At 39.9% G+C, this 21842-nt stretch overlaps 1 long non-coding RNA gene across 5 annotated transcripts in view; it reads right to left on the reverse strand.

Annotated features, from left to right (window-relative positions):
- The window catches only part of LOC112653027 (uncharacterized), a 150090-nt gene extending 128991 nt beyond the window's left edge, over window positions 1–21099 (reverse strand). For all 5 annotated transcript variants that reach the window (XR_007412839.1, XR_007412837.1, XR_007412840.1 and 2 more), the window contains exon 1: window positions 20882–21099. This is a non-coding gene — a long non-coding RNA (uncharacterized LOC112653027). The remainder of the gene's footprint in view (window positions 1–20881) is intronic.
- Window positions 21100–21842: the final 743 nt, after the last annotated feature.

The following is a 21842-nucleotide window of genomic DNA, read 5'->3' on the forward strand; positions in this document are numbered from 1 at the left end:
CTCATGTCCTCTTCCACAGATTTCATCACTTTCATTCAATCACCCACCAGGGGCAAACGGCACCTGACACAGTCTTTGTTCTCATGGAAGGGCAAGGTAGGCATCAATCAATAATTTACAAATTTATGGGGCGCCCGGGGTGGCTCAGTTTGGTTAAGTGTCTGCCGTTTGCTCAGGTCATAATCCCGGGGTCCTGGAATCAAGCTCCATGTCAAGCTCCTTGCTCAGCAGGGAGTCTGCTTCTCCTTCTCCCTCTGCCACTCTCCCTGCTCATTCTCTCTCTCACTCTCTCTCTTTCTCTCAAATAAATAAAATATTTTTAAAAAAAGAATTTACAAATCTATGTAGAATTACAGACTGTGATTGGGGTTATGAAGGAGGTTTGCAGATGTCATGTGAGGAAATAAAAGGGTAATGTGATCATGTGTAGAGATTCATGGAAGAGAGTACGTGTAAACCAACATTTGAAAGATGAGAAGCAGTTAACTATTATGAAGTCCAGTGGGAAGAACATTACAAGAGGCAAGCATGGAACATGTCATTCTCCTATGACAAGAAGAATCATGATGCATTCTTCAGTGGATCTGAAGAATAAGCCATCATGACCGAGTTGCAGAGAATGGATTGAGCAGAATCCAGGAGGTGAGACTAGAGCCAAATCAAGTAGGGCCACATAGACTGTGAATTTTTTTTATAATAAATTTATTTTTTATTGGTGTTCAATTTGCCAACATACAGAATAACACCCAGTGCTCATCCCGTCAAGTGCCCCCTCAGTGCCCATCACCCTAGATTGTGAATATTGACCTCTATGCCCCAAAGAATAGGATATTATTAGATTACTTTAATCTTGACATGATCAGAGTTGCCATGTATGCAGAACAGATTGGGGACTGGGGAGAGATGCAGAAAAATCAGTTAGGAGGTAAGAGATACATAAGGTACAATGACTAGTTTTCAGGATTTCAGAATCAGTGGGACAAATTATTATTACAAATCAGTCAAGCAAGACATTGTATCTCCACCCACCCCCATGGAAAGATGAAATGATTTCATTTCTTTTTTTTTAAGATTTTATTTATTTATTCATGAGAGACACAGAGAGAGGCAGAGACATAGACAGAGGGAGAAGCAGGCTTCTTGCAGGGAGTCTGATGTGGGACTTGATTTCCAGACTGGATCATGCCCTGGGTGAAGGCAGACGCTCAACTGCTGAGCCACCCAGGCACCCCAATGAAATAATTTCTAATGATTGGAATTAAGACCTCCAACTCTAACTCTCTGGTGTATTTTCCTAGTAAAATTTCCCCTCTATATACAGTAAAAAGAACACCTTCCTTAAGACTCATACATAAATGCTAAACCATAATTACACAATAATCATAAAAGCAAAGGCTCTGCAAATACATGATATTGCTGCTGCCTGAATTGACACTTTAAATTGCAGCCCACGCGGGAAGGTGAGGGGGTATCATAGTTAGGGAAATTGTGTACAAACGCAGGCTGGAAACTATCGTGCCTGTGTTCTTAGAAAATGCACACAGGACAATAATCACAAAGGTCTCTGTAGGGCCACACCTGAAAAAAAGAAATGTGGGGAAACAGCCAAATTGGCTGGGAAGCCAAGCAGAGAGGATGTACAGTCAGTTCACCCAAGGCCCTGGAAGATGGGTTCCTGGCGGATACAGTCTCAGAGTCGTATGTTGCTTTGGGCTCCAGCAAGCTGAGTACAGTCACAGGCAGCAAACAGCAAAGGCAGAAGGATTAAGTGACTCTGCTGCCTGCATGTGTGTTGGCCCTATAGCAGAATCTAGAAGATGCCAACTGGCACTCGAGCTGAAACTCCCATCTTAAAGGGAAACAAGCTCTCTTTACACAGACCAAAATTCCTCCTTCTGGTTTAACCCCTCCTAGAAAACCATCCTTGGCTTTGCAAACATATGTACAAACACAGTCCCCATCTTTCCTGCCCTCTCCAGTGTGCATCTGCAAATCCCTACTAGGCACAAATGCAAAAGAGTTGCCAACTGCCCTTTTTTAGGATTTGTAGGGCAACCAGCCAATTGGCCGCCCGCAGGTTATTCACACTGCAATAGGAAACAAATTTCTTGCTGCAATTATCCTTAAATGTCTACTGTTTACCTCAGGAATAAACTAATTGCTTCTGTAAAACACCCTTTCCCACACTGTCCAGCACACATCTGTAAATTCCAAGAGGGATAGGGGTGAGCTACTTGCCAATTGGCTTCTGGAAAAGAATGGCAGCTGGCCAACTGGAAGCCAGTTTATTATTCATGGTGGAATAGAACTTGAGCTTCTTATTGCAAATACCCCTGCACGCTTCAGTGCTTACCTTTTAAGTGCACAGCTTGGACCTCAATTTGTAACAAGCCCATGTTTATTACTGCCTGTGGACTAGCAGTAGAGGACTAGGAAAGGGAAGACAATATCGCACCTCAAATATTCACTGAATACCTATTAAATGCCAGGTGGTATGTTGGATGTTAACTACTGCGCACAGGAGTTTTATATCATTAAAGGAATTCATAGAATTAGGGCAAAATATACTTTCTTTTTTCCATTGCACCAACTATTTGACTTGTCAGGGGAAGTTTAGTGTCGAATACCCTCTCAGCTTCTCCTCAGCATAGTCCCATCACCAAGATTGGTGCTCTTACCGAGATTTCTTCCAGTGTTTGCTGACAGCATCTTCTGAAGTAGCTCACCCCCAGGATGTTTATGCTCTTGTGCCTTTGAACAAACTATTGCTTCTCCCTGAAACCTTTTTTCTCCTGTTTCTCTGATTGTGAAAAGCATACAAATCTTTGAAGACCCAACCCAAGTATGAGAGGTAGTGAGAAGTATTCTATATGGATACAGTAGACAACCTCACAGACAAAGGGCCATAATGAGCCCAGAGTTGCAAAGATTGGAACTGGGGAGTCCTTCAGAATGTCTTTCAAATGTTGTAAGCTCGCTCTCATCCTCTGCTTCTCTCTGCCTCTTTCCTGGCCCTTCTTTTAGATTACCAGCTTCTTCTGACTGCAGTGTCCAACACAGACAGCAAGCGAGAGCCTCATGGCTATACTACCTTTAAGGCCCCATGCTCATTATCAGTGATTACACTATGTTGCTTAAATACTTAAGAAAGGATCTAATATACTTCTAGTGTATAGTGGATTGGCTCTCTTTAGGTCAGGTGACACATTCTAGATGAATCAGCTGTGCCTGGGACACAGTGTTCCATGGCATTAGCCACCTAGGCCTATCATTTCAATAAGGTCATGGACAGGTTCATGGAAGGTTTTGTGAGCGACACAACAAAGTATTCTGTTATATAACTTAACACACTTCTGCGGTCGCTAATGGATGGGTCTGTCTGCCCACACACACACTCCAATCCATTATGCTATTTATGCCCCTCCAGGTCCATATGTTAATTTTCTGCTATGTTATCACTTGGCATGGTCCCTGGCAAATGAATAGACTTTCAATCAATGTTTGTTGAGTAAGCTTTTTAAAAATATAAATTGGATTATGTCCTTCCCTTGCTTAAATGCTTCAGTGGCTTCCCATTGTATCTAAAATGAAATCTAAATTTCCTTTCTGACCTAAAAGGCCTAGTGGACCTGGCCTCTCTTACTTTTCCAAATTAATCAGATGCCTCTCCATTCCTTCACCTCTTCCTTCTCCATGCTCAGCCACACAGGTTTTTTTTTTTTCTTCTAGGCTCAAGAACTCAACAAATCCTGCTCCTGTATCTGTAATGTTCTCTTGCCCTTCACACGTGGGCTCCTTCTCATTCTTGCTTCAGGATGCAGCTTAAATAGTACCTTATCAGAGAAGCCCTTCCTGACCAACCTCCCTTTCCAACACTATTTTCAATTGTTCCTCTCTGTTTGGTTTGTTCAGAGTGTTTATAACAACTTTATTTATTTATTTTTTAAACATTTATTTATTTCAAAGATGGAGATTGTGGCACAGAGGGAGAGAGAGAGAGAGAGAGAGAGAAACTCAAGCAGAGTCCACACTGAGCACAGAACTTGACCCAGGGCTCAATCCCATGACCCATGAGATCATGACCTGAGGAGCCAAAATCAAGAGTCGGACGCTTAACTGACTGTACCACCCAGGTACCCCATATCACTATTTTAGATTATTAATTAGGTGTCTTATTTAGTTATGTACTGTCTTTACCCCAGGTAAGAATGTAAGCGCCACAGAGTCAGAAGCATGTCTCTTTTGTTCTCTCCCATATACGTGGAGCCTAACACAGTGCTTGGCACTCAATACATGTTTGTTGATGGATGAAGGTATCAGATGATAATGACTCCAACTCTGGCTTGGTCACTGCCAGTGACCTTGGACAGATTGCTTCTCCTTTCTAAACTTCAGTTTCTTCTTCTGCAGAATCAGAAGATTCCAGGCCTATTACAGCAATTGTTCCTGTTCACCTAAGAACTGCTCAAGGCCTCCACTCTGAAGTGCTTTCCCTAACTAACCTATCTCATTCTGGATCCCTAAATGACAATGCTGAATGTTATTTTTACAGTAGCTTTCATAGGTATTGTAAGGAATCAGTGGTCCTCAGAGAAGGAGATAATTCTGGGTCACATGGAATTTTTGAGAATCCTGAAATATCTTTTAAGAAGGAAGGAATATCTAAATGTGTTTACAAAAATATGATATAATATTATGCTTATGTTGAACACATGAATGTGTTCAACACAGAAATGTACAATGCAATAAAGCTATGCTGTAGGTATAAAACAATCAATACTTCCTTCAACAGAAATAGTATCCAAGTGTTTGCTGAGTTTCAATTACATTAAAGACCATTATCCACCTACTATCTCATTTAATATGACAACACCTGCATAATAGACTGTGATGTTAGGAGCCCAGTGGACCATGCCTCCCAGTGTTCACATCCTTGTGATCAGGTTTGACCAACAGCACATTAGAATAGAGTAATGCAGTGGAAGCTTGATATATGCTTGCACACTGGGGCTTATCCTCTTGATGTCCTCCTCCATGAAGCCCACCTACCATGCTTCAAGAAAACCCAAGCACCAACATGGAGAGGTCCATGTGGGAATACTCTAGGCCCTGGTTCTAGCAGAGCTTCCAGGAAGCAGTGAGCACCAACTGCCAACTGTGTGAGTTAAGAATTTGGGGTCGTCCATACATTCCACAGTGACACCCCATGAAGCAGAACTGCCTAGTTCTCTGATAGAATCAGGAGAGAAAAAATAATTTATTGTTGTTTTAGGATGCCAAATAATTACATGGTGTGTGACTCATCAATGGATAATGACAATGCCCTGAGAAATATTATCTCGTTTGCACAGAGGAGAAACAGCAGCTCAGAGATGACAAATGATCAGACTTATATCACTGTTGTAATTCTGACTTATACTTAGTGCCTTCCTGGGAGAATAGTGAATTAACCTCCAAAACAGCCAGGATATCCACAACCAACTGGAAAGGAGGCTCTGTGTGGATTAAACAGCCCTGTTCCCTCCACCCAAAGCAACAAATGATTAAAAGCAATTGGCTACTCACTCAAAAAGAGCCAAATCATCAACTGACCTGCAACCAATGGCATAGGCTGGAATGGCATAAAAAGTCAGAATAAACCCATCAGGTTCCCTTCTCAATAATTTTAACTAAACTTACTAGGTGACTATGGCAGCTGAGCAGTAGAAACCTAAGTCAACATGATAGCATGAGGTAATCAAGGGGTTAAGACAGATCATAACACACTAAAGCTATGGTAAAACATCAAATAAAATAGCATGAAAAGCAGATGCTAGAAGGCAGGAAAAATCACATAAGGAGTTCAAGTAAATAATGTATTGCTAATTTTCAGAAGCAGAAGGGGGCAGAGGGAAGGATACAAAGAAGCAGAAAGAGGGGAACGTGCTGTGTGTTGGAGACCCCCTGTACCCCCCTGTAGCTGCCTGGCTTCCTGATGGTTCTCTGCTTGTGAATTTAAGAGGTTAGGGTCTTTTCATAAACAGATCTTTTCTTAAAGTAATTTGAGAAATTTTCTAATCCCTGTGGCTTTGACAATCACACTAGGACAAATTTCAAACAGGAAATCATTCCCAGTATGGAAAATTCACCTAAGAATGATTATGATCTTTCTAGTTCCTCTTAGCAAATGTATAATTTCCAAGAAGCAGCTTCCCAGGATTACCAGAGGAAGCAATCAAGGTGGGCAAGCCTGGGAAAATTTTGTTTCCCATAACAATTTTCTACCCATGGTGACTTTATTCTGGAGCAAATAATTTGATTTATCTTCATTATTAGATTGTCAAAATGCTGAATTTAGAATTTACGGCCCCAGTGTCTTCCTGAGACGCTTGCATCCAATAACTTCCAATTTGACCCCATTTTCTGTGTGCGTGCATATACATGCATGCATGATAACTCATTGCCAGAAACTTTTATCTCCCATGAGTAGCTGTATCAAACCTTACTAGTCTAGAAAGGAACTGAATAAACTAATCAAGAGAGGAAGGCAGAGATCTGTGCTACAAGAGAGGTTAATCCTACAAATAAATTTTTATTTTAAATCTGACTTTCATTAGAAGATTTGAACCCTTAGAATAATTTACTTTAGTTTTTCTTTGTCAGATTTATGAAGTTCTCCTCTTAAAAATGTGTATATTGCTGAAAGATTGTAAAATTTAATAGCAAACAGATTACACACTTAGGAATAGACTAAGCACAATTAGCACTCACATTCCTCCCACTCCTATAAATAACTCGGTTTCCTTTTCTGTGTCTGAAAATTTCATTAGAATGGCGGGAAAAAAGGAGGGAGGAAAGGAAGGAAAAAAGAAAAGCCTCCCGACTCTCTTGCACTGAAAGGTATAGATCCAATCATTTAGTCATGCGTTTTGTGTTGCCTAGGAGGAGGCATGGGAGTGTGGGGAGAGGCAGAGTTAAAATAACTGCCTCTACCCACCATCATGCACCCCTGGCTTTGAAAAAAAAAAAAAACTTTTCTATATATGGATTTGGAACTCACCTGCTAAACATGTAAATCTATATTTCATTATGTACACTACATATCATATTACATACATATATGTGTATATATACACATATATATACTATTCCAGCAAGCAACTTGCTTCATGCCTCTTCCTCATTAAGCTATATATAGTTTGGAGAGGCTAGCTAGTTTAGCACTTACTGGTAATCATGTCTGTGAAAAGAAAAATAAAATCTCTAACTTCACACTTATGAGAGTCAAATCAATGCTAGTGACAGGAGAACATTTGGGAAAAGTGAAAGTCTGGAGGCATGGAAGCAAGTCCCTGAGGTCTCTTGAGTCCCCACTCTTCCCGCCAATCCTCTCTAGGGACAGGTCTATGCCTAAACATATTTGGTCGACCTTGGGTTTATGTTTAGTTTTTGGATAGGGTCTGTGTGTGTAAAATGAGGTGGAGAATTTGGTCCATTTTTTTTGCATCAGAAGGAAAAAATCTTTTTATCATTATCTAGATATTTCAAAACACTCTTAAGTTATTGATCTAAAATTGTGTGTGAACCTGGACTTAATCTTAAAAGTCTAAGCTGGCTAATAATGGTACCCAAAAAACCAACCCAACCTATAATAAAAAGCCTTAGAGATCAATGTTATGGAATGTGCATTTTTTAAAATCAATAGATGAAAACACAAAATACTAGGAAGAGTTGAGATAAGATGCAAAAACCGCCTGATGCTTTCATGTCTTAATCAATGATATTTTGTTTACAAGGACTAGAAACCCATTTAAACAAGTTCAAGTAAAAGAAGGCTTTACAAAATATATATGGTAAGGGATTAATATCCAGAATATATAAAGAACTCCTACAACTCAACAACAATAAAACAATAAAACAGCCTGATTTAGGAACAGCAACAATAAAAGCTACTTATACTGACAGTACGGTGCTGTCATAAAGATAGAAAAATAGATCATTATAACAGAATACAAGAGTTGATTTCCTATAAATATATAATGGCATTTTGAAAGAGAAGGGACTGTCCTTTCAAGAAATGATGCTTGAAAACTTGCTTATACCTAAGCGGAAAAAAACAATCTATCCTGTGTATTATGTAAAATATTACTTAAAATAGACCACAGACCTAAATGTAAAATCTGAAAATGATAAAGTTTCTAAAATAAAACTTTTGAGGGAAAAAAATAGGGAAAGGGCTTGAATAGATGTTTCTCCAAAGAAGATATACAAATGGCCAATAAGTACATGAAAAGATGTTCAACATCACTAATTATTTGGGAGATACAAATCAAAACCACAATGAGATACCACTTCACACTCATTAGAATGGCTAGTGTTTATATATATATATATATAAACAGTAAATAACAAGTGTCAACAGGGATGTGGAAAAATCAGAAGTCCTGTCCATTGTCAGTAAGAAGGTAAAACGGTACAGCTATCAAAGAAAACGGTATGGTGGTTCCTCAAAAAACTAAAAGCAGAATTACCATATCATCCAGTAATTCCACTTCTGGATATATTCCCAAAAGAATTGAAAGCAAGATCTCAAAGATATATTTGTACTCCCATGTTCATAGCAGCCTTATTTTAAAAGGTGGAATAGCCAAAAGCTGGAAAGAACCCTTCTGCCCATTGATGGCTGAATGAATAAAGAAAATGTAGTACACACATACAGTGGAATTTATTATTATCGAATATTATTTATTATTCAACTTTAAAAGAGAAGACCATCTTGTCACACTACAACATAGATGCACCTTGAGGATATTATACTAAGTGAAATAAGCCAGTCACAAAGAGCCAAGCACCATATGATTCCACTTACATGAGGTACCTAGAGAAACTAAATTCTTAAAGGCAAAGTAAAAGGGTAGCTGCCAAAGGCTGAGTGGAGGAGAGGATGGGGAGATGTTGTTTAATGGGTACAGAGTTTCAGTTTTGGAAGATAAAGAATTCTGGAGATGGATGGTAGTGATGGGTACATAACAATATGAATGCACTTAACACTGAATGATGCACAGAAAAAATTATTAAAATGGTAGGTTTTAAGCATATTTTATCATAATTCATAAAACTTTATTTTTTAGAAGAGGTCATTATTGTAATGCTAATGGGAGAATTTTATATGATCCATTTACCTTTTTTTATGGTATTATTTATTTATTCATGAGAGACACACAGAGAGAGGCAGAGACATAGGCAGAGGGAGAAGTAGGCTTCCCTCAGGGAGCCCGAGATGGGACTCGATCCCAAGACCCTGGGATCACAACCTGAGCCAAAGGCAGATGCTTAACCACTGAGCCACCCAGGCGTCCTTATGACTCAGTGTCTAAGAAGTAGAGCCGGACCCCTGGTGAGAATTCAAGATATATCAGGTGGTTCCTCCTCCTCCTTCCATATTTCCTCTCCATCACAATCTCTCTCACTATTCTCTTCTTGGATTTTCTATTTCTGCTCTGTGGCAGACATCTCTAAAATGGCCATCAATGGTCCGTCTTCTCACTCATGCCTTTGTCTAAGTCCCTGTGCTTGATAGTGGACAGGACGCATCACTCACTTCTAACCAGTGGAATACTGCAAAAAGGCATGTCCCTTCAGTGATGGCATTAAATTATATTATAACTTGTCTTGCTAGCAGATTCTCTCTCTCGCTGGCTTGGATGAAGCAAGTTGCCATGTTGTAAGGTGCCCTAGGGAGAGATCCACAAGGCAAGGAGGAGAGGCAGTGGTGAACTAAGAAATGAATTCTGTCAACAGCTATGCAAGTAAGCTTGGAGGTAGATCCTTCCTGGCAGAGTCATCAGTGCCAGGTGACACCCTGAATATGGCCTTGTGAGAGACCCTGAGTCAAAGAACTCAGTTAAACTATGCCCATATCAGAAAATGTGAGATAATAAAGGTGCATTGTTTTAAGCCACTAAGTTTATGACAATGTGTTAGAAGGAAATACATAACTGATATATACATCTGTTCTCCTCTCTAGACCAGCCTTTTCTACAAGGATTTAACTTTGATGCAAACCTAAAAGTGATGTGCCTGTAACAGCTCTATTATTAGGTTGTCTACGAGAAGCTCCAATATTGCCCCTAACTGGTCTCTGGGTCTTGATTCCTAGTTCCTAGGAGCATCGGACTAGCCAGCGAGGATCAAATCCACTCACTGTGGAAGACGGGTATCTGCTACTAATAGGTCTACATCCTCACCAATCACCAGGACTATAGTTGGAAGCAGACTTTTTAAAAAGGGAATATGGCCAGAGTCCCTGGGTGGCTTGGTTGGTTAAGCATCTACCTTTGGCTTAGGTCACAGTCTCATGGTCCTAGGTTCAAGCCCTGCCTCAGGCTCCCTTCTCAGTGGGGAATCTGCTTCTCTCTCTGCACCTCCCCACCTGCTTGTGCTCTCTCTTTCTCAAATAAATAAAATCTTTTAAAAATACAAATAAATAGGGGGATCCCTGGGTGGCTCAGTGGTTTAGCACCTGCCTTCGGCTCAGGGTGTAATCCCGGAGTCCCGAGATCGAGTCCCACTCGGGCTCCCTGCATGGAGCCTCTGCTGTGTCTCTGCCTCTCTCTCTCTCTCCCTCTCTCTGTGTCTCTCATGAATAAATAAATAAAATCTTTTAAAAAATACAAATAAATAAATAGGAGTATGGCCAAGAGGCCATGACCAGTGTCTAAGCACATTATATCTGTCCTTTCCCGTTTTCTCTTTTCTTTCTTTTGAAATTAAGTTGAAGGTCAGGTTATTATTGTTCTGAGACTCCCAAATTCTTCTATACGGATGGAAGAAATAGTATAAATAATAATAATATGCATATCATCTAAGCTTTGCAACTAAATAAGTAAATTAAACTATATAAACAATATCTACATTATCTAATCTTGCAACTGAAATCCAACATTTCTGGCATTTATATATTATAGTGGACCTCACAGGCACCAGAAATTAAATTAGTGCCCAGAATAGACCTAGAGGGCATTATGCTAAGTGAAATAAGTCAGACTGAGAAAGACAAATACTATATGATTCCACTCAGAGGTGGACTCTAAAAACAATACCAAAACACACACACACACACACACACACACACACACATGAATAACAATCAAAAAGCAGAATGAGACCTACAAAGACAGAGAACAAAAAATCTGGCTACTAGAGGGAAGGGGAGCAAGGGATCGGTAGAGTGGGTGAAGAAGAGTGGGAGATACTGGCTTCCAGTTATAAAATAAATAAGTCATGGGAATAAAAGGGACAGCATAAGGGGGTGCCTGGGTGGCACAGTCGGTTGAGCATCCAACTCTTATTTTCAGCTCAGGTTGTGATCTCAGGGTCCTGAGACAGAGCCCCACATAGGGTTCTACTCTCAGTGAGAGTCTGCTTGTCCCCCTTCCTCTTCTTGCCCTTTCTCCAAAATAAATAAATAAATCTTTTCCCAAAAAGGCACAGCGTAAGGAATATAGTCAATGATAGCATAATAGTGATATATCAGGATAGATGTCAACTACACTTGTGAACACAGCATAATATATAAATTTATTGAATCACTCTGTCGTACACCTAAAACTAATGTAATATTGTGTGCCAACTACGCTCACATAAACAAATAAATAAGCACCCAAACTTCCCTTATGTAAAAAAAAATTACCAAAGGGCAAAATATTCCCAGCACAGTCAGTTCAACTTTATTTAGAATAACTTTGTAACATTTACCCCAAACCTCATTTTCCTAGGCATATACATGAAAAAAAAATCATCCCCAAATCCCTGTATCACTATTTTTTTTCTTTTGTATGTATTTTGGCTAGCTGCCTAAAATACTTTCTTGGAACAAGGCTACATTTATAAAATAAAGGGAGAAAAGTTCTCTTTCTCTAAAGGCCTGTTGATTTGGCAATCACCAGAAATGAGGGAGACATTTTGGAGATGTAACCAATGGGGAGGCAGAACTGAAATCATTGGGATCAAAATGCTTTTAAGCTACTCCTGCCTGAACAGACCGAGAAGCTATACATTAGCATATGGGTGTGTCTTGCTTAAACCAGGAAGTAAATTGTTAAATTCCTTGGTGTTTCCAAACACAGAGCAGACTTCTACCTCTTCTCCAAAAAAGTTGCATAATTAATAAAATTCATATCATTGAACCAATTCCTTGCTCTTTTTGCTTGCAAAAGTCAAAGTTTATTTTCCTATTCTCCCTTTGAAGAAAGACACTTGTGATAGATGGTGGATGACAGTCCAGGAATTTGACCAAAATGACAGTACACGCCCTATAAGCAGCTGTGGGTTGGCTGCAGTTCTGTCTTTTGTGCACATCTAGTGTAATGCAGCCAATGGAAAGAAATAGTCACATTGGAGTGTGCCATTAATCCAAAGGGCATTGGCATTTGGTGTCAAATACACACAAATGCAGCTGCTTGAGGTTGCTCTGGCTTACAGAAACAGGAAACAGGTGGGAAACCTTTGACAAATTACAGCTTAAAAAGTCTCTGCAAATGCACTATGTCTGATTCAACTATTCTAATGGTACCATCAAGGCAGGCTCTGGAGTAAGAGATGGGGGGTGAGCCAGGTACAAATCCATATAATGAGATACGCCGTAGTCACCACTGTCCTCAACCCCTGTGTTCTGGTGGCTTAGTGTGCCCAACTGCCCTGGCTATACTAGCATCCTTACTCTGTCTGCCTGTGGCACCAGAAGGATCAGTGTCTTACAGTCTGGGAAGAGAGAGCATCTCAAATTTCAAGGTCGCCATCTAGGATCCCATTGCCCAAAATTTACATACAGACAGTGATGTCATACACCCATGCCTGTGATCTCGAGCTTCTCAGATATCTATGTATCTACAACATTCAACTGAGTCCCAGCCTTCTGGATTTTTCCCTTAAAGAATGGATATAACATAAAAATGGACATAACATAGAAACAGTGGCTCTGTTTGAGACAAGATGAAATATTTTCCCCCATAACTTAATGTATTTCACAGAATAAATTTTATGTGTAACATAATATAAGATTAAAGTATAGAGGAGCCTGGGTGGCTCAGTCAGTTAAGAATCTGCCTTTGGTTCAGGTCATGATCCCAGGGTCCTGGAATCAAGCCCCATATCAGGCTCCCTGCTCAGTGGGGAGCCTGATTCTCCCTCTCCTTCATTGCTCTCTCTCTCTCTCTCTCTATCAAATAAATAAATAAAATCTTTTTTTAAAGTTTAAAATATATAATACATTACTTTGATGCATTTACATAATGTAATATGATGGCTGATGGTCATCACATTCATAACACTATCACATTCCATAATTACATATTTTATAGTACAATACTATTGTCTTTATTCATTATAATAAGAATTTAATCTCTACAGTTTTTTTTACTATTTATTACAAGTTTGCACCCTCAACACCATCGCTCTTTCCCCACCCTACTCCGAACATCCTCTGATAACCACTATCTTACTGTCTGTTTTTTACAGGTTTAACTATTTTTTAATGAAAGTGTAATTGAAATACAAGGTTGAAATATCATCTTATTATATTCCTAAAATAGTGACTTTAGCATTAGATCAGAATCATTTGGGATATTTCTTTAAAAATGCAGATTCCTGGGGTGCTGGGTGGCTCAGTTGATCAAGCATCTAACTCTTGGTTTCAGCCCAGATCATGATCTCAGGGTCATGGGATCAAGCCCCTCATGGAGCTTCATGCTCAGTGAGGAATTTGATTGAAGATTCTCTTCCTCTCCCCACTCTCATGCTCTCTCCATCTCAAATAACTAAAGACATCTTTAAATATATATATATTTTTTAATTTATAATATATATTTATAATATAAATTATAATTAATATAATACTATAATATCATTATAGTGTAGTATACTATTATAGTACAGTATAGTATTATATTATAAAATACTATAATTATAGTGTTATAAATACTTATATTTATAATATTTATATATAAATAATATTCTGGACTTCTGAAAGTCTATTGTTTGGAGATACCCCCTGTTAATGGTGTCCTGGTTCTATTGAGACCCTTGGAAAAACCTGACATCTATGCTCTTCCCTGTTTGCCTTTCTTTTTTCCTTCATATTCCTTCCCCTTTCTCTCTATTTATATTCCTCTTCTTCTACTCCTTCTCTTTTCTCTTTAAAAAAAAAAAAAAGATTTTTAATCTATCTTCCCTGTTTCAGTCATGGGCCCACGTGAGCTTTTCTGAAATAGTTAACCAAAGAGTCAGCTGACTGCTGCCAACCTTCTCACCAGGAAAAAAGTACATTCCAAGGAGCTCGGAGATCCATGGCCCCAGAGAGCTACAGTGAGGCTCTGAAATGGATAGTAGTGGATGCTCTTGCATTTCCCAAAGGGTCACTTCCTCAAGTGAATCTAGTTGAAAGTTTGGAATGACTCAAACTGCCAATCCACGGGATGATGCTGCCAGTGGTCCAGCAGAACTTCCCAACCACAAAGGTGCCAGGATAAGAATTAATTCTCAAACAGTCCACTTTCATCAAAAGCAGCATTTCAAAGCAAGTCATCACTGGGTGGCAGCCAAACATCTACTGGAGGTTGTGAGCAATTGGACTGTAAGGGGCAAATGTGACCAGCCATGTCCAGGAGGATGTGAGGGAAGAAGGAGGAGAGAATGGCCCACTGACTCCTGCTACTTGTTGGGCACTGTATTTCTGCCCATATTATGGCATGTAATCTTTATGAGGGATCTGTGAGGATATGTGGTTTTGCCCTATTTTACAGAGGAGGAGACTGAAACTCAAAGAAATTAAGCATAATTTTCCTAGGGTCACACATTTACTAAGAGGAATCAACTGACTCCAAATTTAGAACTCTTTCCATTTAGGACCTCCTGAAACATAGACTCTTTAATTTCTCGATGCTAAGCTGTATGACTCTGTCTCTAGGCATCTGTTCCAGTTGGGACCACCTGGAATTGCTACAAATTCTCCTACTCCCTTCAAGGATCTTGCCACAGAGCTGCTCTCTACCAAAGGTCGGCCTCCAGAATTATCAAGAAATCAGTCATAGGAACCTCTAGCTTTAAAGAAATCCGTGCCGATTTTAGGTGAAGGTTGCTGAGGTCAATAAAATGGTGACTACAGAGTGACACCTGCAACCCATATTTCTCAAATTCCAAGATAAAAGATGAGAGAGTGGGGGCTAAATGATTATTGGCATCTATTACTCCCCACTAAGTCCATGATCCCTGCAGGTGTGTGTGTGTGTGTGTGTGTGTGTAAACGGATGCCTCTTCTTTCTAGATTAGATAACTCCTTAAGTTAATCCTTTCTTACCCTCTTTCCTATATCATATCAGCAGGAGTATGGTCTCTAAGTTCATAGCCCAGTGGCACCCAGACAGCTGAAGAGCTTTCTGCAGTTGAGCCTATGAGATGTGCAGATCATGGGTTTTAGGCATAAACTCCTACATAATGACAGCCTTTATTTCCGGCTTTTAGCCCAGTATATGCATTTCTCCTTCTTACCTGTCCTGCCAGGTAATGATTTACTTGATACATATATCCCTTAGTGTTTGATGGGTGCCATGAAGAGAGGACTTTTTAATAACCACATCCTCGTTATCTGGAACAGGGTCTGGAACACAGGAGGTAGTTAATACATTTTGAATGAGCAAATAAATGGCATGAGATGACATCGCATAACAAAATCATTCAGCTACTCCCACACGTGACTGGGATCTCAAAATCTGAGATTCAATTTTCCCAATTCAGCCCATATCCAGTGAGTAAAAATTAGTAAAATTAGTAAAATCAGTGAGTAAAAATAAGTTAATACCACTATTCATTGCAAAGTCATGTCAGATCCAGGAATGTCATAGCGTCCTTGTAGAAAATTAACCAGGCATCTCTAAGGTTAAAGATCAGGTGGTATGTAATAAATGAGCTGGAAACAAAGAGGAAATTTCCAACACGCAGCTGAAATTCAGCCAGCTGATTGTAGGGAAGAGAAAGGAATATTACTTGTTTTAAACATGTTGGAACAAATGTGTGTATATGCTGTATGACTATGGTCATATTAATTTTTTCTTCTCTCTGCACTTTGTATTCCAAATTTTCTATAATAACCATTTGTTACCTAGGATGGAAAAAGAGTAAAATGTGTTTAAAAAAAAAAAAAGAAAGAAAGAAAGAAATGAGAAAGGAAAGGAGGAGGAGAGAGAGGTGGAGAGAGAAAAAGAGAAGGGAGGGAGGGAGGAAAGCCGGAAAGCTACCTCATAAGATGAAAAAAGACCAGCTATTTCTCCATGGCTTTAAAACCACTGATTGAAAATGGATAAAAGTCAAATCAACCAGTTGTTTTGTCTCCATGACACTAAACACTACTGGTTTTACTTTTTCAAAGAAGATCTTGAACTGATTAGTTATTTTGGCATCATGGAGACACACCACCATGTGAACAAGGACAACATATGAGCAACTGGGGAGGGCCATGGGCCATGTGGAATGACGTCCAGTGACTTAAGGGGACCAAGACACAGAGCTCATTGGTGGATCTTCAACTTTAGAAATTAATATCTTACAAAAATTTCTCCAGAGAGTCGATATGTTCCAGTCAATGGAAAATATCTGAGACTCCAGAATCTGAATCCCTGGGTTCTGTTACCCTTTCCACAAATAGATCTGTGAACAAAAGCAGGTCATTCAACACTCTTCCTCTTCTGTAAACATTGAGATAATAATTTCTGTCCTATTCTTTCTTAGGGCTATTGTAGGTAGGAAAATGTTTATAAAATTACATTTTCTAAGTTAGTGAAAAGTGGTATTATTAATTAATAACGTCCCTTCAAGAGAAGATAGAGAGTGAAGACGTTGTACATCAAGAGTCAGAATAACCTGAGTTCTAGTGAGACTATGATCTAGTTAGTGTCAAAGCTAAAAGCAACATCCAAGAACCAAGAGCATCTGAGGGCCTCTGAATCAGATGTCCTGACTCCACTGCACAATTTGTCTGCCAACGGCACAGATATTTCAGTGTTCGGTGCAGTTCAGATGGCCACCCTTGATACCAATTACTCTCCATTACAGATTCCGTTTGAAGAATTTACATCACATACAAATAGGGTAACATAAAATAATTACCAAGTTATGACCTAATCATGTGCAGCCAGTTGGATAAACGACAATGCTATCTCAAATCTTCAGGAGATGATAATGTGAGAGCCTTTGTAATTATATGTTAATATTTGTTTCACAGAAATGGCGGTGGAATGTAGCTATATGATGAGCCTTGCTTGTTAAATGAAGAATATTGCAGGCAAACATGAACAAAGCCATATTCGACATGATCAACCACAGATGATCAGTTTCTGGAGCATATGCTTTGCACCTAACATTTGTCTGTATCCCTTACACGTAGTATGTCTTTGGTAGAGTAGGTACTGAATTTTTGGGTCCCTTGGTGACATTTAAAATTTTTCAATTTAAAAAAAAAGGGGGGGGGTTACTAAAGCCAGTCTCCACAATATATGAGAATTTTCACCCAGCTCTTTCACTTGAGGACTATGATAACAAGGTAGATAGCACTTTAATGAACTATAGTCCCTGGAAACTAAGAAGGAGAGGCATTCCCTACCACGTCACAGACTTCTTTCATGTCCATTCTAGAGCCCCCACGGTTACTTATGGCCACAGGATTCCTCGACATTGTCTCGGGACAGTCTTCGCCAATGTTTGTTCTCTAGGCTCCCCCATTATCCAACAGAAACTGACGCCCATGACTAACCAGATGCAGCGGCAAGCACCCCTGCTTTCCACAGGATTCTGTAAAATGCTGATGGAGCAGGAAATAGCTATAAAAGTTCCCCTGAAATCCTCTAGAGATGTCCTGTAACATTTTCCATGGAAATGTCATAAAATATTCCATGCAATTAGCTTCACTTAAAGAAACATTTGTCAACTTGTTTTACCTTCTTAAAGGTGACATTTTTTTCTTTAAATATGTGTTATTTATAAAAATATTTGTGTTGTTTAACAAAATACAAAGACATTATTATCGCCATGGGATTCTGATTGACCGAAAGCTAATAATAGCAAGATTAGCCTCAAGTAAAGCCAAAGTAAAATATATAAATGAGGAGCAGAGTCAGAGTGAGGGGTGGGGGAAGTGGAACATAGAACGTGGATGAAACTTTTTTTAAGACTTTTTTCTTTTCGAAAAATCAAAGCCCTACATTTTCATGGGTCCATTTCCCAGTTTCAGAAAATATGAAATTTCCTCAGACTAGAAAGACTCACTGTTATCCATGTAACCCCAGAGAATTCACATGAATTGAAATTAACTCCCAGCCCCTAATCCGATGCCAAGAAAATATGCTGCAAATCAACCTATATTTTCCAAAGCAGGGAGTTATGTTACCACAGAGTCACCACATGCTGAGGATGGAAAACAGGTGTGTGGTGAGGCTTCCTGACTATAGCCACTCACGCTCAATCCCCAGGTGGCTTATCTACACCCTGCTGCAGACGTAGGTCATTCACAACTTGGTGCGCAGTGATTTTCCACTGGGGACCTCAGGGCTTTCATGGTCACTGTTGAAGTATAGGATTATCACATAACACCACGTTCCCTCCCTGAAGCCATGACACCTCTGTGCTCCTTCCATTTCTTCTGAAAGCCTCTGCCACCTGCACAACCTAATGACCTTGCCCAGTTCTGCCTCATAGTCGCCTGAAACTGAAAGTTGCCTTGTCTGGATTGATTGGGTCATTTTATCAGGTTTTTGCTTAAATTCCTCCGTTTTGTTGGGTTCTCAAAGTTCTTCTTGCCACTCTTTGGTTGGACTCCACATTGTAAAGAGGGAATGTGACTGAGAAGATTCATTCAGCTTTGAAGGACATTTTCTGAGGTTGGAGGGACTGGAGTGATAGCAAGGGAGAGGTTGACCATAGAAGAAGTACCAAGGACAGGAGCCTTAGACTCAGTGCACAGAGTCATCGAGAGTCACTGCTGAGACAGGTGCATGGAACTGAGATTGGAAGACATGAGCAAAGAGCAGGTGATAAAATCTAATTTGTGAAGCAAAAGCAGATTTGAACATGTGACCAACTAGGAGATATCCCCCTGAGACAAGCAAAGACAGCATCAAGAAGGCATAGAGAAAGGTAAAATGTATTAAAAAAAAATAATAAGCTCAAAGTCATGATGGGTTTATGGTCTTTCTAGACAAATTTACATGAACAGTGAGTTCATTGTAACCAACATGAAAAGCCTGGAGCCTATGTGTTCCCTCTTCCGGTTGTAGCCTTCAGAGTCCTGTTATGACAAGATCTAAATTAGGAGTCAGGAATGAAATAAAATGCATAGACACCAGGACTAAAAACAGTGGAAGAGGACAAACTCAATGTCCAGGCTGCTCCTGGAATGCTCAGCACTCCCAAACTAGTCAAGAAGACACTCAGCGCATGCATGTCATCTCTGATTGTATCCGGATCTGAGGCCAGTACCTCCAGTTCAGGTCCTTCCCCTGCTGCTGACTCACTTCACCTAGCCACCCATCGATGCGTAAGACCAGAATTTCAGTTTATCAACTTACAGTAGAAAAGGAAATAGTCTCAGAAACTCTTGGAACAATCGACTTGTGAATGAATAGTATGAACTATCCTTATTCAAACCTGATCAACAAATGTAGCCAAGAATCATATGCATCAGGCTGATTGGCAAGAATAGAATATAACAAGGATAGTTAATAATAAGTCTGAATGCTGCTTCATCAATTCAGTCAAAGAAAACACAACACAGCCATCTCGGACACAGGTATGGACTTACCGCTGAGTCAACCGGTGAGTCAAGAGTACTTAAAGTCCATCTACTAAAGCTTTCTCTCCCCTGGATAACATTTGAAAAGACACTGCCAATGTTTACCTCTGTGATTTTTCTGTTTGCATTGCTCACATATCCAGTTGACATATGCTTCCCTAGTACATTTCATCAGGCTGTAGTTCTGCCTTTGGCTAAAGAATTTATCCTTCTCTTTGTCCTTTCCCTGTTGTGATCTACATAATAATATACTGATTTAAAGATTCAGCTCTTGGATCTCAACCTCACATCTCCATTCTCCAGTTCTTAGGGAGGAGGATGGCGAGGTACTTCACTATAGTCCTGAAACAGGAGTGAGTGGCTTTCCTTCTCATTTAAAAATTTAATGGGATTTTTCAAAGGCCTATTATTGCACCTCCTCATTTATGTTCATATCAACAGGCCCCGAATCATTTCAGTCCTCCCGGGATGCCGGACACGGAAAGTTCTTTTTATCAAAGTCATTAATGAATTCACACCAACAAAGAAGCTTTATCTGTGCTACATTCAATATTTGCAGAGGCAAAATTGTGAGGTTCTCTAGAGAAACCCTGGCAAGTGATCATCAAAAGTATCGAGGAAACAAATGACAAAAGAAGATAAGTCGTGCAAATCACCATCGTATTTTAGAAAGCACAAGTTAAAAGAGTAAGACAGATTCAAGGCAAGCTGAGAATTGTACAATGGAAAAATACTGCACGCAAGATTAAAGACCCGCCTGCTAAATAGATAATGCCAAATTTGATGAGAAAATACATTACATTTCCTTTCCTTTGAAACCTCAGTTGATATTTTCCACTTTTACTGGAAAGAAATAAGCTCTAAGATGTCACTCAACACTTGGGAGAAAGGGGCCTCCCTTTCCAGATGCAGAAACATAGAAGAAGTGCCCGAATGTTTTTTCTACGAAGCCCAAGCCCCTGGAAAGTTCAAGATCAGCTCACGGGCTATGAAAAATCTGCTTTGGGTCTTTTGTCGTCTGGCTGTGAATATTTGTCTCTCCAATGCTCTTGCATATGTACTTACCTTTGACTTGGGCTTTAATTTGCCACCAGATAACCTCCGACCTTCCTCTAACCCAGGTAGATTAGGGAACCTGCATACCAACTTCACCAAAATAGCATCAGGACACCTGAGACAGGTTCTCACTACTCTCTTCTTGCCCGGTTCTGGCCTGTGGGCTCTTTGCTAGTCTCCTACAAGTTCTGCACCAGGCTGAGCTAGATTCTTGGCTCTCTCTTACTTTTCTCTGTCTCAGAAGTACAGATTAATCTGTCTATTTCCGACCAAATGCTCTGTGCTCCCTGCCCAAGGTCAGCTTCATGGGCGAGCTATCTGTGCAGTCCCACATGTCCCCTGGCTTAAAGGGCTGTGCTATCATCGTCTTGAAATTCTTCAGTACTTTTGAGGAAAGAGCCCCACATTTTTATTTGCACCAGGTCCTGCAAATAGCATAGCTGGTCCCATCCTTGACAACGTTTCCCCGCCAGAAAGCAAAATTCTCAATTGCATTCCTGACCCGACTTGACCAAATCTCAGCCTAGTGGGGCAGATCACACACTGTTGGTTAAGAAAGCACCTAAATAAAAAAAAAATTAAAAAAACTAAGCACAGCCAGCTGCAGCTGCAGCCGCACACGCTTGTCACATTTGTCAAATATTCAAGAGCGTGCATTCATTTGCTTGGTCACTGCTCTAAGCAAAATAAAGGCCTCCAGCCCTGTCACATGCTAGCATCGAGGAGAACCAGAGACCGTGATTTGCATTAATTGAAAAGTCCCGTCCAGACCTCGGCCCTTGCTCCCAGAGAGTTCAGGACAAGACTCATGAATTCCAGGAATGTGAGGAAAAAGAACCAAAGAGCAGAATTGGATTTCTACCTAAGTTTAGAAATCAAAGACTACTGATCTAATGCTTTAGCTGAAATCCTTTATTAGAAATGGCAATAAAACCTGGGTAATCAACGAGAACAGAGAACATGTTTTATT

Source organism: Canis lupus, chromosome 9 (assembly GCF_003254725.2).
Source record: "Canis lupus dingo isolate Sandy chromosome 9, ASM325472v2, whole genome shotgun sequence".
NCBI classification, from domain to species: domain Eukaryota; kingdom Metazoa; phylum Chordata; class Mammalia; order Carnivora; family Canidae; genus Canis; species Canis lupus.